Below are 20,158 nucleotides of genomic sequence, written 5' to 3' on the forward strand. Positions count from 1 at the left end.
CACTGATGCTTGAGCAAAGCCATCACTACTTAGGCTAAGGCAGCCATGCTGTGGTGTGTTATGTGCAAGCTGCTTGTGTTCTGCTTTTCACTGTGTCATGCCAGGATGATGTTCTACAGCGTTGTAGAGGTTGCTGCTTTTGGTTTAGATGCAAGTAGCCTTTTCTCCTACACGCTCTTTGCTGCCTTGCCCTCCAGACAAACAAATGCTGCTTGCTGAGGTTCCCTCCTCCTACCTTGCCATGTCCAGTATCACAGGGGAAGCATTTGAAATCATTTCAGATGTCTCTCTTCTTTTCTTCTTTCTGAAAATAGGATGCCTTTGAGAAAATCCCTGGCAGGAATTAAAAGACTGCAGACCTACCAACATCACTTGTGACAGAAGTTCTGTTGTTCTCTTGCTTTTTTCCTAGTTTGTCTCTTTTAAGAGATTGTTATATCTTTTTCCTTCAGTAAATTGAGAGGTTGAGAAATCGGCCCTCATTTCAGTAGACAGCGCTGCTGAACATGCCAAGAGTGGCTGTTAATCTAACGGGACTGAATAGCCTGCAGTAGCTATGTGAACATACCCAAAGCTTCTTGAGTCACCCAGAGTCAGGTACAAAGGAGCTGTTTGCCAAACAGAGCCCTAGGACATGTTGGCAGAGCTTCCATAAATGTCTTTATCAGATGCTATCCCTGTTATGTTTCCAATAATTTGATTAGACAGACCAGAATGGTTTCATTTCAGCATTTTATTTTGATTGCCCTTCAGTTGCTTGTGATTTGTGGAGTTGGAATTTCATGTGACTTCTGAGGTTAAACTGTCTTAAGTATCCATTTAAGTCTGACAAAGCCTACATAAGAGCATTGCTGTGATCAGCACTTAGTGTTGTAGTCTGTTGTTTTGGTTTATCTTGAAAATGATAAGGAAAAGGATGTCATCTGTCTTCAGACCTCACTTGGACAAGTGTTAATCTTCATTTGAAACTCATGAATAAATAAATGTATTTTGATGTTGTGAAGAGCATACAGGATTATTGGAGCACTGATCTTAACTCAGAGGGCATTGTCATTTGTCAGTGAGTGTTACGTGAGTGTTATATCTAACAAAGCTTATGCAGACCATTAAATAGCCATTTTTTTTAACAGCTGCCAGAAAGTAGTCTGGAGGAAAAAAAAGTAATAGTCGTTTTACGCAGGAGTGGAGCTGTGGTATTTTGTAACTTGTAGGATTTGCAGAGTTTACCAAATGCTGACTTTCTCATTGCTTCTGGGATTCTTTCCCTGTTATGTTCAGTAATGTGTCACAAAACAATCTGTAGATTAAGTACACGGCTTCTCTGACTGGAATCAGCTTTGAGACCTATGTTTGAGATATATTTCCCCTTCAAAAAAATTCTTAGAAGCTCCAATCTCTAAATGTTTTTTTATTTGCCTTTTAATTTACAGAAGACTTGGGAGTAAAAGGCATGATCATGTTTGTACAATGGTTACTGTAGGTGATGTCATTTAATAATGAGGCGAGTATTCTTTATGTGCATTGCTGAAGATTTGTATTTTGAGGTTTACAGACTTCACATGATGGAAACTGCTGGGGAGAAACTGCTGAAATTGATAAACTGAGTTGCCAAGTTGACAGAGAGTACATAAAAATCGTCACGTTAACATAGCTGTAAGAGACAAGATAGACTTTTTATTAGTAGGATGAAATATCATTTTGTTGTTTGATTGGCTCCGCTGTTAGGAATTTTTTTACTTCCCAAGACATATTTAAATTGTTTACTCCATTGCTAAAATGTCTTGTAACTTGATAGCTCTCAAGGTCAATGTGACCTTTTGCATCAGGCCTAATCCTTTATTCATAGCCAAGCAGTTAGAGATTCAATTATAAATGCATTAAGATCATTGGAGGAACATTAAAATGAACAAATGACTGTATTGACAAGAAAAACTCCAATTATCACTGTACAAAAGAGCTCTTTGTCTGTGATAAGATGGAGTTTTGCTGTTCTTGTGTGCTCATTAAAAAGTTATTGGTCACTTACGTTTCGGATGTTATAATAAATGCATCACTTGTATAGACAGGTTAGGCTGGCGGCAGGGCGTTCCAGCTAACCGGAGCCCTGAGGGGAAACAGCCTGGGACTTTAAGCAAGGCATTAGGGAAGGAGGAGGAAATGGGTTATGTTTTGTTTCCATTCAGGTTCGTAAAAGACTGACTCGGTTCCTTACCACCTTCTCCAGCCACCAGCAGTGCTGTATCTAATGTAGGCTCAACAGCACTAGCTTCCTTTGCTGCAGCAGGTTTCTGTAGCCTCCAGTGGGTTTCATTGCCTGAAGAATGGCAAGATGGAAAAATAACCAATGGGAAAAAGAAGTTCACTGAGAGGAGGAGAGAACAACTGATTGTCTGGGCTGGATGTAGGAGGTGATGTACTGAGATATCTTGTAAGAGGAGGATCAGTTAAACTTGTAGGCATGGTCCAGAAGCAACAAGAGATTGTTGAAGTGGTAGAGGGAAGGGACAGTGTTTTAGAAAAGCCTGAGGTATTTTAGAATGGCCCACAGCTAAATAAATAAATAAATACCACCACCCACCACCATTTGTTTGTTTGTTTTGACAGGGAATACCTTCATAATACAGCTCCATAACAGCAGTGCACACACTGTCTTTTGATACAGCAGGTGTGGTACAAGGGTTTACGCTTTTTGTACCACCACTGTCCATCCTTGTCAGATATAAAGCAGAGAGTTGAGCTCATAGAGGCAGAGAGGAGAGAATAAGAAAGCTCACTTCCCTTAGCCATATTACCACCTTCAAACTTTGCATTTTGAAAGATGGGAAAATACAATGTAATCATTTTTGCTTTCCTGCACGTTTCCCAAAACATTTCTCTTGCTCTTCTAGCTCAAATAAGGTTGATCACACAAAAAGGGTGAGGTAGAATTCTTTCATTACAGCTTCTTTTACTCATTTGTGGAGTAAAAAACATGGTAAGAACAACTGAAATACTAGCTGAAGTTCATGTTTGTTCTTGGGCAGACATTACTTGCAGAAGTTGTGATGTTCCTTTCTGTATGTTCTCCTAACTGTTATGCTGAAGGATCATAGACCTCAATTAATGTTTGCAAATTCCTGCCAGTAGGTAAAAATAGCCAAAAGATATTACTGTCCTTGAAAAACAAGGTTATTGACGTCAATAAAACATGTAATAACATTATCCAGGAGAAATATAATGTTCCATAGACAGAATGTCTGTGTATCTGTTTACGTGTTAACGGTAGGTTAGGCATCCTCAGTGCCGTGCACACACAAAATTAATTGGTGTAATAGTTGTTATGGCTTGAAACCTCTATCAGAAAGGAGTTAAATGGAGTCAGAACTGCTGTAGCAGTTATATTTTCGGAGATTTTTTTTTTCTTTTTATGCAGAAAAAGTACATCTTTTTAAATAATTTTAATACCATAAATACATTTGTACACTGAAAAACTTCCCTCATGAGTGTCAAGGTGGCATAACCAGAACTCATTCTTTTAGAAAATGACCACTTCATCTTGGTAGTCAGATTTTCACAGTAGTTCACTGTAAACTTACTGACTTTGCCACTGTAAAGAAGACCTGGTCCGCTTTTAAATCCATCCTTGATGTGCTTCCTCTGTAGGCTGCTGCAGATACCTGTGGAGTGGTCCAGCGTGTGTTCAGCTTCTCTAAGTACACTGCCATGCGAACAGGGGTTTCAGAAAATGTAGTTTATTGCTGTGGCCCAGATAAAGATTGCTCTTCTGTTTCTGCTCAAACACAGCTTTCACAGGAGAGCTGCACAGGTTGTAGCTAAAACCACTCCCCTTGCCAAGTGACTCCTGTAGGTGTCTCCCACTGACACAGGAATTGACAGCATTGGATAATCCATCTGTGAGAAAACCCAACAGTCTTAACAGTTATGCTAGGCAAAATATTCGCCAAATCATCTGAGAAATTGATAAAATATGCTTTTGTAACATGCAAATGGAAAAGAAGGGCTTCACAGGTGGTATTTATACACTACTGTTGGATAGCTTAAGTTGCAAGATGTTGTTTTCGACTCATGTTTTACTTGGTGGGTTGGTGCTTTATTTTTTTTCCTTCCCATTTTCTTTTCCATTTTCAATATGACTGACACTGCTATATTTTTAGACAATTTCGATCATCTATTTTCATTTTATATTTATTAAATTTTGGCAGTTTATGTACCCTGCTAGCTTAACTCTGTCTTGTACATTGGAATTTCTTACATTACTCTCTGTTTCTGTTGGGGTTTTATGGCACAGACTTACATTTGGCAAGTTCTCATGATTTGATTATTTTTTTTCGGGGAGCAACTATATGTGAATTAACATTTATTACTAGCAAGTGCATAATAGTCTTTCCCACAGAATATTTCCTTTGTTCTTTTTCTTATTTCCATCATTGTGTTTTAATGGCTATAGGTCTCTAAATATAGATGTAAGCTCTTAATTCCAGCTATTACACATGTATGAAGCTGCACAATATTTTGTCAGTGCACATAGTTTTATGCCTGTTCAACATACAGAATTATAAAGTGTCCTTAATTACAGTGATTAACTGCAGATTCAGTCATGCATCTTTCTTCAGGACATCAAGTTGAAAATTAAGAGAAGGTCCAATCAAGCCTCTTCTGTTCTCCCCCAAGCTTCAGGCACTGTAGTGAAGCTATCCCAGGGACATGTTTAACCGTGGAGATATTCTTGGCTTACACACCAAGGGATTTTTTTTCCACGCGTCACTGAAACACTCTGTGTATCTTGGGTGCTATCTTCATCTGTTCATGATACGTGTAAGGTTTGTAGTGTTGCAGATGCTTAAGCATCACCAATCTGTAACGTCAGTTCCTTTAAATATTTTCCTGGTTTTATGGTTGAAACCCTTGAAGAAAAGCAAAACGTGCCTCTTGCTATGGAGAAAGTGCAGCCACTATCAAAATGAAGCAGGAAACTGAATTTAGCAATTCAGTTTGATGTCACGGAAGCATCCCTCAGCCTTCTGGTATTTGATAAACCCAGTAGCAAGATGGTGTTTCCATCAGGAATTCTTGCTTTGCTTACCAACAGCACAACTGCGGAGTTTCTCTCCTATTTAAAAACACATCACGTGTAGCATTTTGTTGCTAGGCACCTGCTTGGCCAAGTGTTGGTTTATAAGTGTGCTTTTATATTTAACTAACCCCTGCACAGCTTGCAAGTGATTTTGCCCCCACAACTTCTAATTTTCCCTTCACTGTTTTTCTATATTTTTGTGTAGGGAAAATTCCTTCTTTCTCTCCATAAAGTTAATCTAGATAATGTTTCACAGCTAAATATAGGAGATAGACATTTTCTTCTTGGAACTAGAGAAATTGTGTGCAGAAGTAGTACAGCTGGATTGGTGCTGCTATCAGAAAGGGTTGTTAATCAAACTAAGTATTATTTTTAGCTCTGTAGTTTTTATTTTTCCATCACTTAACATTTAAAAAAAAAAAAAAAAAAGTTGAGCCGTTATCTGTATTTGTTCATAATTGATGCAAACAAATTCCGCAGAGATTCAAGGGAAAACAGTGGTAGCAGAGAGGACAAAAGTCTGGCTTTCCAAGAGCAAAGGCAATGCACCTTTCCAATTACTTAAAAGAAACAGGAGGTAAATTAGAAGTTTCTTTAAGTTGTTTAACTAACCTCCCTAATGGGGGTCTCACTTAAGGGAGCTGTTAATTTGGAAATATGTCTCAGCTAGTACAGAGGGTGAGAGCCCACGCCGAGAGCCTGTGCAAGTAAAACGCGGATGGTTGGTTTATAGGGGTAGAGAGCTATGCCAGGGCAGCCCAACTGGTTCTAGGTGACTCTAGTTCGGAGAGGGATATTGTGTTTTCAGTTGCATTGCTTCCTTGGTGCTTTTTAGTCGGTGGAGGGGAAGGATGTTGCCTGTATTACTCGTAGAGAAGCCCTACTTTGAAGTAGCAGCTTTTGAGAACTATAAAGCCACAGTCCATATCTGTCAATTTTTCTTAGTGAGGTTGAAGAAAAGGCAAAAATGAGGACAAAATGCTAGTGTGCTACTCTAACACTGTCTAAAGCTTTCAAAGTTGTTCTGTCAGCTTGTTTGTGTGGCATAAACCCCAAAACTCTTTGGATCCCTCTGGGCTTTAGGGACTGCGCTGTGAGTGTGTGCGCAGCACTGAACTGATCAGGTGGTGTTTCCAGGCTCTAATGGGTGGTCAGAGAAATCTGTTTGCATAAGTACAATACTAGAAACAAGGCCGTCTTCTTGTCCTTTTGTAAAGGAAAGAACATTTGAAGAAGGGAGATGATTAGGGGATGGAGCTTTCCTATTTGGAATTATCATGAAAAGTTGGTTTCATTTCCCCCAACAGCACTAATAAAATCAGAATGAAAAGTCAATTGCTGTTACTGTAGCAGGAAGAGTCTGAGTAAGTTGTTTTGCTAAAATTCTGCTAAAATAATTTTAAATAAACCCAGATATTTGCTCTCTGGAGTTTGTTGAGGTGGCATTCTCACTAAAGGATAAAAAGCTATGCTAGTTATGCAGGGAGGGATACATCTGCCTGGCTGTTGATGGGGTGTACTCTGGAAATACGCACCAGTGTCATGAGTTATAAATACTGCAGGCAACTAATTCTTATGCATTACTGTATGTAACTTGTACCACAACCTGCCCTTTCCCCGCTCCAGTCCAGATCAGAGGGATCAACTGTATAATTAAATGTGAGCATACATTTAAACCGAATTTTCTTCTGTCTCCCCTGGTTTTGGTACAGCATGGACAGCTAGGGTTGATGTTCTGCTTGCATTACGATGGTTTCCCTGAGGCTTATGGAGATAGGCTGTTTAAACTAGCTCAAAATTATCGTTTAAGATCAGTTGCCCGCATTTGTCATTGAAAGCTTATGCTCATTCTCCACCTCTCTTCTATTATACTTTCTAAACCCTGGCTATTTGTGATCAAGTGTTAAGATATGCTGTGTAGCTACTAAAGAATGCAGCTCACTGATACACTGCTCTGGATGAGAAATCTGTTCAGAATGAGAGATATATTACAATAATCATATTTGTCTTTTTCTCTTATTTTCACTCTTATTACACTTATAATTTAAGGTATGACCATGCCTCCATTACATTTCATTTGCTTACAATCAGAAATTGTGTATGCTGGGAATCAAAAGTGGAATCTGGGCCTCAGTCCTTCACAGGAGACATTAAAAGGTTTTGCCTGCAGTTTCTCTCAAAAGTCTGGAACATGTCTCAAAACATCAAGGCGTCTAAGTCCGTAGCCTTTATTCATGTAAAAGTCCCATTCTTCCTAAGGTTAAAATAACATTTTTAGAGAGAGATGAAGCTTTTCGCGGGTCTGCATGCCAATTAGAAAACTGGAGCCAAGTCCCTTAGCAATATAAACATTAAGCTGAAATCAGCTGAGTTCCCTTTTACTGGGAGAATATTTGGCTGATGTCTCTGTGTATCCCAAGGCCATAGCTGCAGGGATTAACTCACGTTACGGTTTTGTGCTTTGGCCCACACTCAACTCCTGCTCATACATAAAAATACTGAACATGAGAGAGCAAAGTCTGAGATAGCCAGTGCAGAAGCGGATTGCCTGCTTCATTACGGAGGCTTGTGGGCGCATTCGGACACGTCCCAGTTCATCAGCGGCTAATATGATCACCATACACCATGGGTATAGGCACCCCCACTCGATTTAAGCTAATTCTAGGAAAGGCCACTTGAGTTTCAGATGTTAACAAGGGCAAGGGGATATTCAGATTGAATTGTGCCATGGGGAAGTTGGGCTGCTTTATACTTAACCTGGTCCAGACAGTAGCCCGCCAAATACATGGAGCAGGCATGAGGGAGAGTCTTTCATTTTCTGGAAGGGGACAAGGCTGGGGTTTCTTCCTTTCTTTCACCTCTTTGTGTATTACGGGGGCTTTTTTGATTTCCCTTTGGGAATTTCACAGCAAATTTTTGGTCAAGTAATACAGTACTATTATCTAGGCAAACTTTGCAAGAAAGACTGTGTAGCAACTAAGCACGCATGTGTGTTTTGGTAGAGGTGCATCTCAAACCTAATCTCTCAGTCCCAGTTACCTACTACATTACTACCTAAGTAATGCAGGATACTTTCCAGTTTGCATCGCTCTTCCTTATTTAGACTGGAGAGAGTTTGAGGTCAAGAATAATGATAATTGGAGCAAGTGATATAAAACTGTAGCAACAGACAGCAGCTCTCGATAGGTGAAGATTCATCACTGTTGGTTACTCCTGATGAAGCTGCAGTATATTCGTACAGCATTAGAATTTAATTTCTCGTATTTCCCAAGACTCAGCTCTTTCTGAAACTTATGGCTGTACTAACAACTTGTGAAGTATTAGGAAGAATGAGGTTTTACATTTAAGACAGTTTGGGCATAGAGGAGCCAAGAAAGCATCATTTGTTGCCATAAAATAATGATTTTGATTAATTGTAAGAGCTGTTGTCATGTGTAAAGTAGAGGCAAGATGAAATTCAGACTCCTATTTCTGTTCTGACCCTGCATGCTGCAGGCAGTAGATGCAAGAACTGTTCATGTCCACTCTGCTTAAGAGCACCAAGTTTTAAACATCAAAATCAAACTCTTTTGTCCCAGCAAGGAAGAGAGAAGTCTTCAGCAAGCGTGTTTACAGATGCCTGGTGAGCTACCAGCTAGGATGTTGTATCTAATGCTTTATATTCGTGTAGAATACAAGTGCAAAATGAGCTTTTCCTCATTTTCAGTGCCACAGATTAGCTGCAGAACGGCCTAATGCCGGGAAGCAGGGCTATTTATTTGGTTTTAAGTAATCCCATCTCCAGCCAGGTGACATTCTGTGATGAGTGTGGTTCAGCATGGGGCTTCACCCTCAATCTCAAAGCATGAATGTAAACCTTTCTGTTGTATGAAATACTCCTGAGACATTCGTATCACTTTGCAAATAGAGAAAGGTAAAGTGTGCAGCTCATTGCTACAAGGTATGTAGGTGCCCTTCCAGTGGTAATGCAAAAGGTAATATTTGATGTGCTCATTGCTTTCACCAAGCCAGTTGTAGGCAGACAAACAGATCTCAAGGCTTAACACAGATAATGTTCATACCTGGTTCACATGCATGGTTCTATCTCTTTGTCTTGATTATTTTAGCTCTGCTGCTCACAGATTTTGTCCATAATCCCTTAGATCTCGTGTGATTGATTCTTAGTATGTTGTTACACATTTTCTGAGGCTTTCTGAAGAGTAGCTTAGGTAGGAGTCAAAGCAATGCTAGGATACTTTTTTTTTTTTTTTTTTTTTTTTTTGTGTGGGGGTATGTATCATATGAGAGGTGATAAAGGCTTTGAAGTATGATCTGGTTGTAATGTAACCTCATTTGACTGAGTCCATAGGAAACAGTAGTGCCATCTACAGCTGAAACAGCAGAAGCTGAGGTTTTGTCTCTCTTCAGAAGACAGATTCTGCTGAGTCTGTTCTACAGCTGCTTGCGGTTGTCAATCCAGTAAGGCACAGCCATTTCCTTAAAAATATTCTGTACACAAAAGTGTGGTTCAGATAGTTGGTGGAGAGCTCAGCGTGCAGACTCACCAAGATTGATCAGGATTAAATATGTTTCATTCTCTTAAATTAGACAGACATAACGCTGCAAGAAGCTTCATCAAGATTAATAAACCACACGTATTTTTAAACCAAAGTGCTGCTGTGTTCACGGAATGCTTCCTTGTTCCTTCTCCTGAGATGTTAAGCCATTAAAAGAATCCCAGATCTATTTTCTAGTTTTCCTTTAGACTTTTTAATGCTTTTCTATGTATGCCATTGTGTCTCTGCAGTCAGGTAATTGATCACAATTGCAAGATTACATCTTAAAAATGTATTAATATTTATTATTTGTCTGGCCATAAGGATTACTGTCAAATGGGACCAAGCACTGTATATGCCTGAAGAGCTGTCATACCGTGGTTTAGACGCACCATTGAATCCACAGTCATTCAAAAAGCAAACGGAGAGAGATGGATGGTCCTGAAAGGCTGTTGAGATGCAAAACCTAACCAGAGCCATACATCTGGTTGGGCTTCATAATTACGTGTCTATCAGGTGTGTCACGGCCCTGACCTGCAAGAGGAAAAGAGTTTGAGAGGAATGTGAAAGTGCAGGGGAGAGATGATGTGAGCAGATGGATAGTAACACATTTATCTGTTTGCCTGTAGCTGCCTCCTCAGTGAGGTGGTTATTAATGTGCTCCAACCCAGAACTGCTAGAGATAATGCAAACCAGTTGAACCGTGACATCTAGCAACACAAAATAATGCAAAAGGCAATAGCCAAGACACATACTCTGCTTGTCTTTCTTCCAAGCTTGTGTCCGAGGAAAAAAAAAAAAATCTAGCTTTTCTGTTGTCCTCCTGGTCTTTTTTCTTTGTACAACGTGTGCCCCTCTTCACCATAAAAATTACTGTCACAGTACCACACTAACCCAGTCTATGCTCAAGTCCTTTTTATGCATGCAGGGATAAAACACACGTCTGTGTGCATTTGTGAAAGTATATTGCAGTAAAGGGACTGGATGTGAGCCTTCATGCATGCAATCCTTGCTGAGAGGGCTGCCCTTTAAAAACATTAAATATCTGGAACAGGATATTACTAACCATGAATCTGAAATTTCTGGTTTTCCTCTAAGGTTTTGCAGGGGTTTTATTGTGTTAATCCCTTAAAATTCTTGTGCACAATTATTTGGGCTTTGTAACTATGCAAATTTTGTAACTCCTACCTACACTGGGTTACTTTTATGCAGCGTGAACATATTCCTGTATTTCTAAACAGATGGCACCTGGGTGAAGACTAGTCTAGACAGTCTTTAAAATCTTGTCTTTGGTAAATGGTTTTTCAGTTTGAAATAAAGTCTCAGTGGAGACCAGGCTGCTTGTAGGCTGAGCATGTATTTGCCATTCAAAATAAACAGCTAGCTTGTCCTATACTAGGAAGAGATTAAACAAGTGAAAAATAGAAACTGTCATCTTCATTAGACTGATCCTAAATCAATTACCATGTTATTAGTTAGCTGTGTAAAGTGTGTTCCTTTTAGTGCAGATATTTTTTCCAGGTTGCTGTTGTTCATGATTTATTCTAGGGATCAGTAAATTACGTACTTAATTTGGTACTCAACATTATTTAGGTGAGTTAAACACAAGAAACAGTCCTAGAAGAAAACTGCTAATAGTCAAAAAATAGTTTCTCAAAAGTGTAGAGAATGCATGTGACATCCAGGCACATACAAGAGATGGGAGGAGATGGACCATGCATGGACTGTGCATGATCTGTGTACTCTACCCCTTGCCCTGCCGGTATGTACCTCTTAGCTTGCTCAACAGGATAGGGAACCTCAAGAAGTAGCACCGCTAAAACTATTCACACCTAGTTAGTAAGTGCAGACTGCCATCTCGCAAAGCTCTGGCTTCACTGGAAAAAATGTTCATGGAAAGAGCTAGAAGGTGAACTCCAACAAATTAGACCAAGAGGATCCCAAGCACTAGTTAACAAAGGCAGTGGGTTTGAAATGATGGCACTAATGGTATATTGTTGAGAGGGTCCCCAGATGTGGCAAATTTGAGTTCAGGTTTCCTTAGGAAGGAGAAATTCTTCGTGCTCAGGAGAGTTCGGGTGCTCTACTATGTGATGCTTTCCTCCTACCCCAGTTCCCATTACACCTCCTCGCTCTGACAGACAACACCTTTGTTAAAGTTCAGGCTCACCAAATTTCCCACTCTTTCTGAAATCAGAAGACTGTTACCTCAATAGGAGAAAGCCAAGTCTGTTGTTAAACCACCAGCAGCTCCCCCGTCAGCATCAAAGTACTTGTGAAGTCCCAGATTTCATGAGGTATAGTGTCTTCCTTGGTACATCCTGCCACTCCAGGGAAAATTAGTGCTGCTTTAGCAGATACATCTGACCTAAGGTTGATCCTCTGAAGGTTTTAGCATTTCTAGAGAAGTACAAATGAATTGCTGAATTGACAGCCCCTTCTGCAGTTTATTGTTCTGCTTTCAGAAACACAGAGAAAAACTCATCCAGAAAGGAAAATCTTTCATTTCCATCCAGTTCCTTGATTCAGATCCCTTAGAAGTGTGTCTGCCAAAGCAACTGTCTTGTTTTCTAAGCCATGTATTTGGTTTATTAAATGTTTGTGTGTGCATATATATATATATGTGCACACACATACGTGTGTGTGTAGAGTTTTAACTGTTTTCTAATGCACCATGACATTTGCTTGACTGTAGATCGTACAAGCTTCCTATGAGGGCTGTTCTACCTCCTTCTCCTTATTATCTTTCTGGATTTCCTTGTTCTTTAATTACATGAGTTTTTAATTCTAATTTTGTATCTGACCATGCAGTAGCCTTTCTGTAGCCGCTTCTTGCATGAACTACAGCATTAGGTTGCAGGCTTTCTGGTTTGGGGTGTACCTTGTTGTGCAAGAAGATGCAACATGCCTGTGGCTTTATCTGTAACAGTAGTAATATATGAGACTGCGCTGTAATGATTACAGACCTAAAATCGAATTAATTATGTGCAGGACATTTTTATTTCAGTCAGTGGGACACTGGCTATGCTGTTATTTTTAGTATAGAATGTATTTTAGAGCTCTTCTCGCTGACAGTTCCTCCACTGGGTTATTGCTTCAGTTTGCACTGTGAATACAACCAGGGCAGGAGACCTCCAATATATCATTTATTTATTGAAAAAGGAAAACTGAATTTTCTTCCAAAAGTACAGTGGAGGGCCATGTAATGTTTCACGCTTACTCTGGTCAAGAAGTCAAAGCTTATCTACTTCTTTAAAGGAAAAGTAAGTGGACATGCACTTGATTTTTTTTTTTTTTTCCTTACTAGGTGGCTTTATAACGGTGGAAGGAATGAATACATGTAGTGCAAGTTGTCAGGGAGCTTTCCAAGTTGTTTGTCCTGTTTTCTTCAGGTAGTGTTTTTTTTACGTTTGGCTCAGTTCCACCAATAAATATTTGCGGGTCAAAATAGTGTTTATTTGGGAAAGAAGCTGAAGGTCTCGGACTTAGAACATGGATTAATGCAGGGTCAGTGTTCTTATGCTGATCCACTGCTTTCAAATTCCTATGAATTATTCTGGATTTGCTCCTACTTCAGTTGGCTTCAAATATCTTTTTGAATGCATTTCTTCATCAGCATTGAATCAAAAGCTTGGCAGCTATTTTGTGATTAAATAATTATTCCCAAACTAATAAACATCACAGCAGGGTTTAATTAATATGTCAGTCATGTGGCTTTTATTTTTTTCCCCTCCTAAAAATACAGTGCTCTGAAATTAGTATCTGCAGAATAAAGGTGTGGGCTTTTTTCTGCAGTGAGCCATGGAAAGACAATTAAAGAGTATGTACATTGCATCCACTTACTTTTCTTTTTGGAAAGGATGTCTCATTTTTAAAAGTTTCCTGCTAGAAAAGCTGTGGCAAAAGCCACACTAGGAACCTTCCTTATCTCAAAGGACTGTTGTTACTGTAAGAAACACAAATTTACTGTGACTTTATTTTTGCAGTTATTTGTTAGCAATGGTGTTAAACTCACTGTACGTCTGTGTGGCTGCTTAATTCTGCTACTTGATGAGCCTTGGAAGATACCATATGATAGAAAGAAAAGGTTCAGACATCTAAAAATTATAACGAAATAGGTGATTTGCTGTTGCTGGTCAAGTACACGTACAGCCTGGTCTGTGCTTTCCCTTTCCCCAGTACGGTATCGACCTTCCTCAGGGCTGTAGGGAATGGGATCTCCTTGCCTGGCTTGGGAGGAGAGATTCTCTACACCTCCATCAAAAGTCTTCCCCTAACAACTTGTTTTCATTGGCCATCTCTTAGACCAGAACCCACGCTGAGGTTCAGTCAATGTTGAGGATACAACAGAGTTTAGAAATATGAACCCTTGCAGTGATATACAGGATTGCGTGTTTTGTAGGTGTGCATTGCAAGCATCCAGCAACTCCGAGTGAACTGCCTGAGGATGGCAAGCATTACCTGCATAGCTGTGATGAAGCTATATTGATATCTTTGACCCTAGATGAGATAATAGCAATTAAGAAACATAGGTGATTATTTTTTTTATTTAATTTTTCTCTTTGTCATCATTGATAATGAATCTCCCTGTCTGCATGAGCTTCAAATTAACTTTGTAGCTCCTGGGTGAAAAATACCTTTTAATGTAAAAAACAGACACAAAAAAATCCATAAAGTAGTCTAATGAGTTGAAGTGTAGTTTTCATACCAAATAACCTGAGACTTCTACCATGTTCTTTGTGTTCACACTAAATGCAGACCTATGGAGCAATATAGAGAAATGAGGTTTTAAAGTGAGTAAGCAGTCAAAAGTCCTTCAAGTGTATCGCATTGCCTGACCTTGATGAAATGAATTATTTCTAATGCACAGAAGGGCTGGATAACTATTACCATATTTTGCATGAAGTATATTCTGCTTTGAAGTCGGCAGAATCTTTTCCAGGGGACTTTGTAGGATTAGGCTTTTGACATGAGCAAAATTGCTTCCTTTAAGGAATGTATTTCCAGATGGAGTGATATTAGACTTGCACATACTGAGATGTAGAATGACTTCAAACAACCATGAGATATAATGAGAACTGATATTATTCATAACCTCATCCAGAATTACATTCATAGAAATTATGGAATGACCTCATCTTTTATTAGGACAGTGTCATGTATTCTGTTTTCACCGGGGGCCTGTGTGAAACACTGTCTGCCTGAACTACTGAATTTATTTTCAATTCGCATAAAGACTTCCATTCCCATAAATATTTTTAGGTACATGCATAACTTTGTACTTAAGTAATCCATTTGGAGGAAATGGGACAAATTGTTAGTTCAGTTTGACCAGAAAAGAGTATTCAGAAAGGATTTGGAGTTTAATCTTATTCTATGAATTCCTTGGTTACTGAGTCTTGCCTTCACTGTAGCCTTTTTTCCAGTCGGTTTTGTATGTCTAATCTTTGAAGGAGGGGGAAATTACTTGGCATTCTGTGTAAGCTTCACTTTATATAAATGATCAGTTTTGATATTTACTGCTTTTATGCGTAATTGGGTACTTAATTAATAGCAAATGTTCAGAAAACGTTGAATTTCTTTCCATGAGGAAAGTAGTCTCAGGCTTTTTAAGAAGGCTGTTTTCCATCTCCTGTTCAATATGTATTTCCAAGTGTGCCGAATGGTTGTTTGACTGATGTGTTTTTAAATGAATACATATGCTTTACGACAATTAGACAAAATTTTAACAAAAGTTTGTCAAACAAAGAGGGCAGCGACAAAATCCTTGTGTTCCTGCTAAGACTGTGCTGCCAAGCTGTGCGGCATGCCGTGCGGCTGGGAAAGCATCTGGGCTGCAGCAATCCCGGCGTGTCTGGCCGTGGTGCGCACACCTTGCTGCTCGGAGGGACCGTTGCACCTTGCCATGCCGAGGAGGGATTTATGAGCTGGTTCTAGAGCAGCCCAGCTCCCGGGGAGGCACTGGCTGCCTCCAGTGTCATATTCTTTCTTAGGAGAGGATTTCTGAGCCTCCACATTGTTTTGTACGCATTGCTGGGAGCCTCAGACAGGTTCTTTCCTCTCCTTGTTTGTTACGTTCTCCACTCATTGCCTTTTTCCTGTGTTTGAATGGTGCTAGTGCAGTGATTCATTTGGTGGGATACCAGCTAAACATCTATGTCTCCTTATCGTGCCAGAACAGATGCCCACCAGCACCATTCCCTGGTAGTGCCAGGACCCGGCAAACAGCGTTGTTCAACAGCTGCTGCTGCTGCAGAGCAAGTGGTTTGAGCAACAGCTGTAGGGTGGAAATGGGGAGATCAGCTGCTGCCTAGGAAGGTGCAGGGCTTGTTTGCTTTGTAACAGCAAGGCACGTACTGTCTTCTCCACATCCGATTTGTGATGGGAGCTTCCCGAGCACTTGCAAGAGGTCTAATGCTGGGATGAAGTCAGTGGTCAAGGTTAGCCCTGCTGGGCTGTGCTGAAAGTTCCACTGTGGAGAGCGGGAGACCTTTGGGGTGTATTTGTGAGGCTTACTAACTTCAGGGCCATGCAAAGGAGCAGCTGTGCCTGGATTTATAGACCGAGTGTTTCTAGGTCAGCCGAATGAAGGCATGCTGTAGCCATAACTCACAATAGAGAAATCCAGGAGGCCTTTATGAAACATGAAATCAAGAGTAAGTGCAGATGCAAGGGAGCGATGTTCAGGCTCTCAAACTACAGGCGCAGAGTGCTACAGCACTCTCTGCTCCGCAGGGTCAGGTGAGGGGCTGCGCTGGCTAGTGTTGTGGCCACCTGCACGCTGCGGTGGGTGAGCGTTCCTGGGCAGGGCTGCATACATCACTGGATGTATGAATGAGCTGGTCCCCGGCGGATAACAGCTGAAGAAGCTGAGGTCTTGCTTAGCCCCAATCCCTTCCCTCCCAGGAGAGGATAAACTTCACCCTGCTGAATGCATCATCATTCTTCTTATGGCCAAGTTTTATGGCAAACCCCCGAGGAAGTCCCTAGGTCTGGGGGCTTGGGAGAGTAAGCCTATTGTGCCTGGTTCAAATTCCTTATATAAAACGTCTCCTGGATTCAATATACATGATTCTTAGCTCTATTTTGCTGGCAAAGGGATGAATTGGACTGAATGTCCCAAGCTCTTGAAGCTCTTTGCAACTTGATTCTGGGAGATGATTCATCCAAGTAGATAGAAACAGTTGTACTGACAGCAGGGGCACAGGATATGAGAGCACATCTCTGGAGACTGTGACTTGGTGAACAACCTCACCATCCTGCAAACTGCTTGTACCTGGGAGTAGGTTTGTGTATTGCTCTATGGATATTTCACTGCAGTCGTGTGGGTGACTGTTTCCAGCTGTGTGCGGTATCAGCCATTGCTGCACAACATTAGGAGGAGTCCGGCCCAGTTCTAAGGGGAATTTGTGGCACAAGTTTTCTTTTGCTGACAACACTTTCATACATAATATTAGCCAAAATTCTCCAGGGTATGGTGTGTTAAAGCAGTGTAAAACCCACTGAAGCCCTTTCCTCACAATGTATAAAAATAGGTACAGCTCTGCAAGCAGAGCACATTTCCTAGCGCAGACAGAGGCGAAATACGAGGGACCTACGCTGCACAATATTTTGGACAGTGTTTAATGACCAGCATTCTTGTGCTAATTTGTACCTCTCTAGGAGTATTTCCAGTTTTCTTGAATAGCGCAGATTCATGTTATTTTCTTTCCTCTGCTGTCAGGCTGTTGCTTAATATCAACTGGCAGGCAAGAGCTTTCAGGGCTTGAAGGCAGCAGAAATGAATATACCACTGGGAAGGGAGACAGATGTGTGATCACCGTATCAGGCTGAGGATAGCTGGGGAAGAAGGTGTCATTTATCAAATGCCATGAATTTAGAAGCATTTTCTACTCTACAGATGAATCTGGACATTTTCATTATGTATTAGGCAATGGATTGGGTAGGCCGTGTAGTATAAAACATTTGAGAATATGTTGAAACATTATCTGACAAAAGTCTTTCCAAAAAAACAGAAACAAAGAGTATTTGTATGAGCCATTCCTTAAAACAAATAACATTCACCTCTGTTAAGAGCCAGAGGAGAGAGCACTTTTTCTCTTTGCTGGTGAGAATTGTCAACTTCTCCCTGCTTGCAAGTGTGCTGTAAAATTACGCCTTTTCATCAGCAGCATTACAATAGGTTTTCCAGAAAAGTAATTGGCAAGCTTTCCCTGCTCAAAGCCAAACTGTGAAGAAAATATGAAAAGGCTGCTTTTTGACTGTAATTTCCAGTTACTATTTTATTGAGCATTTAAATTTTAGTGTTAAGGTTTTTTTATTGTATTTTATTATCAGAGATCTCCCAGATTGTCATCTGGGAATAAAAGAATAGCTATAATACCTTAAGAAGTTTAAGAAATACTTCTGTGGTTATAGGGCAAGCTTTAGTAATGGCATGTCTTACACTCTCTGCAGTTTGTACGTTAAAATATTAATGTATCTCTGTAATTTTTATTTAAAAAAACCGAGTTGTCCTCGCACAGGGAAAAAATCAGGTACTTGTTCTCAAAATTTTAATTGTGAGAAAGGTAAGAGCTAAAACTATGAGCTGGCTCCCACCTTGTCACTGAAACATATTAGTAGGTTTTATTTTGCTGCTAGAAACTGGTGTCAAAAGCACCAGTTGAAATCAGGACTAAAAAAAAAAAAGGGCATTAGCAGGATAGATGCAGATGAAGTTCACATTCACTGCATGTATGTACCAGGGTCAAGTCAGAGAGTACGTCTGGCATCGGGGGGCCTGGAGGCAGGGATAAGGCCCACCGGCATCCAGATTACAGCTAGAAATGCATACAAATAAAAGCAGACGTGAAGGCAGGTTTGCTACATAGCATTTACCCATATGCCTCTGGTAGGTGACTGGATATGGTTAAATGTCCCTGAGGTAGGAAATGCTGGGAACATGAGCATCAAGAAGTTACTTTATATTCAGTTACGAAGCGTGGCTTTTCTTAATTTAATGTTTGATGGCACCGACCGAAATAGATGTATTATGTAATGCTAAAATAAGAAGGTTGAAGTAAAGTTGAGAATCCAACCACCCCCACAACGTAGGTGTCTACGAGTCTGGGGTTGCATCTGAATCAGATGATCAAAGCCTTAAAGTTCTCCAAAATGTCAGAAGTCCCAGTACCATAATTAAATGTGGCCACATAAAAGGGACTAAGCCGAAGGCATAGGGGAGTGTGACCCTGGACACTGCCTTCCAGCTTCTGCCCAGTTTAGAGACTGAAGAGTAGATCTGTAATGGGATTTAGGTATAAAAGGAACAGGTGCTTGCAAGAGTCCCAGTGGGCACCTGTGGGCAGATGTATACTTTTGAAAAAATGACCAAAAGTCACTTTAGAAAATGTTTGTTATTTATTTTATACTTTAGAAATAAACATCTGTGTGTGAACCCTGCACCTGATCGGTCATCTGAATTTTAGTGCATGACCCTATCTGAATTAAAAAATAATAATAGAAAACCCCTATAATAGAAATATTTGATAAAAAGGTGGGAAATTTGTTCTGGATTGGCTTTTAGGTCAGGGTTTGGTTTGGTTTGGTTTCCTCAGGTTGCTCCTTTTCTGTCTCTTAATTGATATCCCACTTCCATTAACTCATGGAAATGCAAATGTGTGTTACACAGAATGAAAATGTTTTACCAACAAGATTAATTAATTATTGAGGCAGCCAATTAATAGTACAGACTAGTGTTCTTAAAGTCAAGTATGCAGTGCAAGAGATGGTTGCTGTGTAGGATTAAAATGAAGCACCATATCCCAAGTGAAAAACACAAACAGAAAGCCTGTATCCAAGCTGCTAGACGTTTCCAAAGCAGAGGTGGACGTGACTGCTGTTCAGAGGAGTTGTAGAACAGCAAACTCATTAAGACAGATCTATCTTGGAAAATGAAAAAATTACATTGCTTTTACGTTGTGTCTACTCATGCATCTGGTTTTGGCTTCAGCCACCCTTTTCTTCAGAAAAGTGCAAATTCTGTCAAGTGTTATTGTGGCTGCCTGACTGATGAAATGGTATTTTTCCTGCTTTGGAGCAATTCCCACTCTGTTCTGGGGACAGTAGCTGCCACCTCCTGTTCCCTAAATGCCTAATCCTGAATATTCAGTTAAGCCAGACTTTCAGGTCTTGATCCCTTCTCTCAGCTTTGCAGGTGCTGAGGTTGCACAGCTGGTAGTTGGTGTTCTGGGATGTCGTGCCTCCCAAAGCCTGGCAGCAGTTCACTTTAGCACCTGACATATATCAGGCTCATGTTTTAGTGCTGCTCTAGTGGAGATGGTCTTGACTCTGCCCTCAGCTTGTTTAAAACGTGCTAATTGCTCTGTACATCTCATGGCTGAATTTCCCTGCCACTGCAGTCTTCAGGTGCTGCTGCTGACCTCAGAGTGGTCATATGAGTTTGATTTCCAATCAGTGGTGGAATTTTACTTGACCATAAACTTAAGGTTTGCTTGATATTTATTCCTTTAATATGACTGAATATCAAACTGATATTTTATACATC

At 40.3% G+C, this 20,158-nt stretch overlaps 1 protein-coding gene across 4 annotated transcripts in view; it reads left to right on the top strand.

Moving 5' to 3' along the window:
* PLCB1 (phospholipase C beta 1) overlaps positions 1-20,158 on the top strand; it is a 401,184-nt gene that overhangs the window by 190,531 nt on the left and 190,495 nt on the right. The window lies entirely within an intron of this gene.

This window comes from Falco naumanni, chromosome 12 (genome assembly GCF_017639655.2).
Source record: "Falco naumanni isolate bFalNau1 chromosome 12, bFalNau1.pat, whole genome shotgun sequence".
Taxonomy (NCBI): Eukaryota; Metazoa; Chordata; class Aves; order Falconiformes; family Falconidae; genus Falco; species Falco naumanni.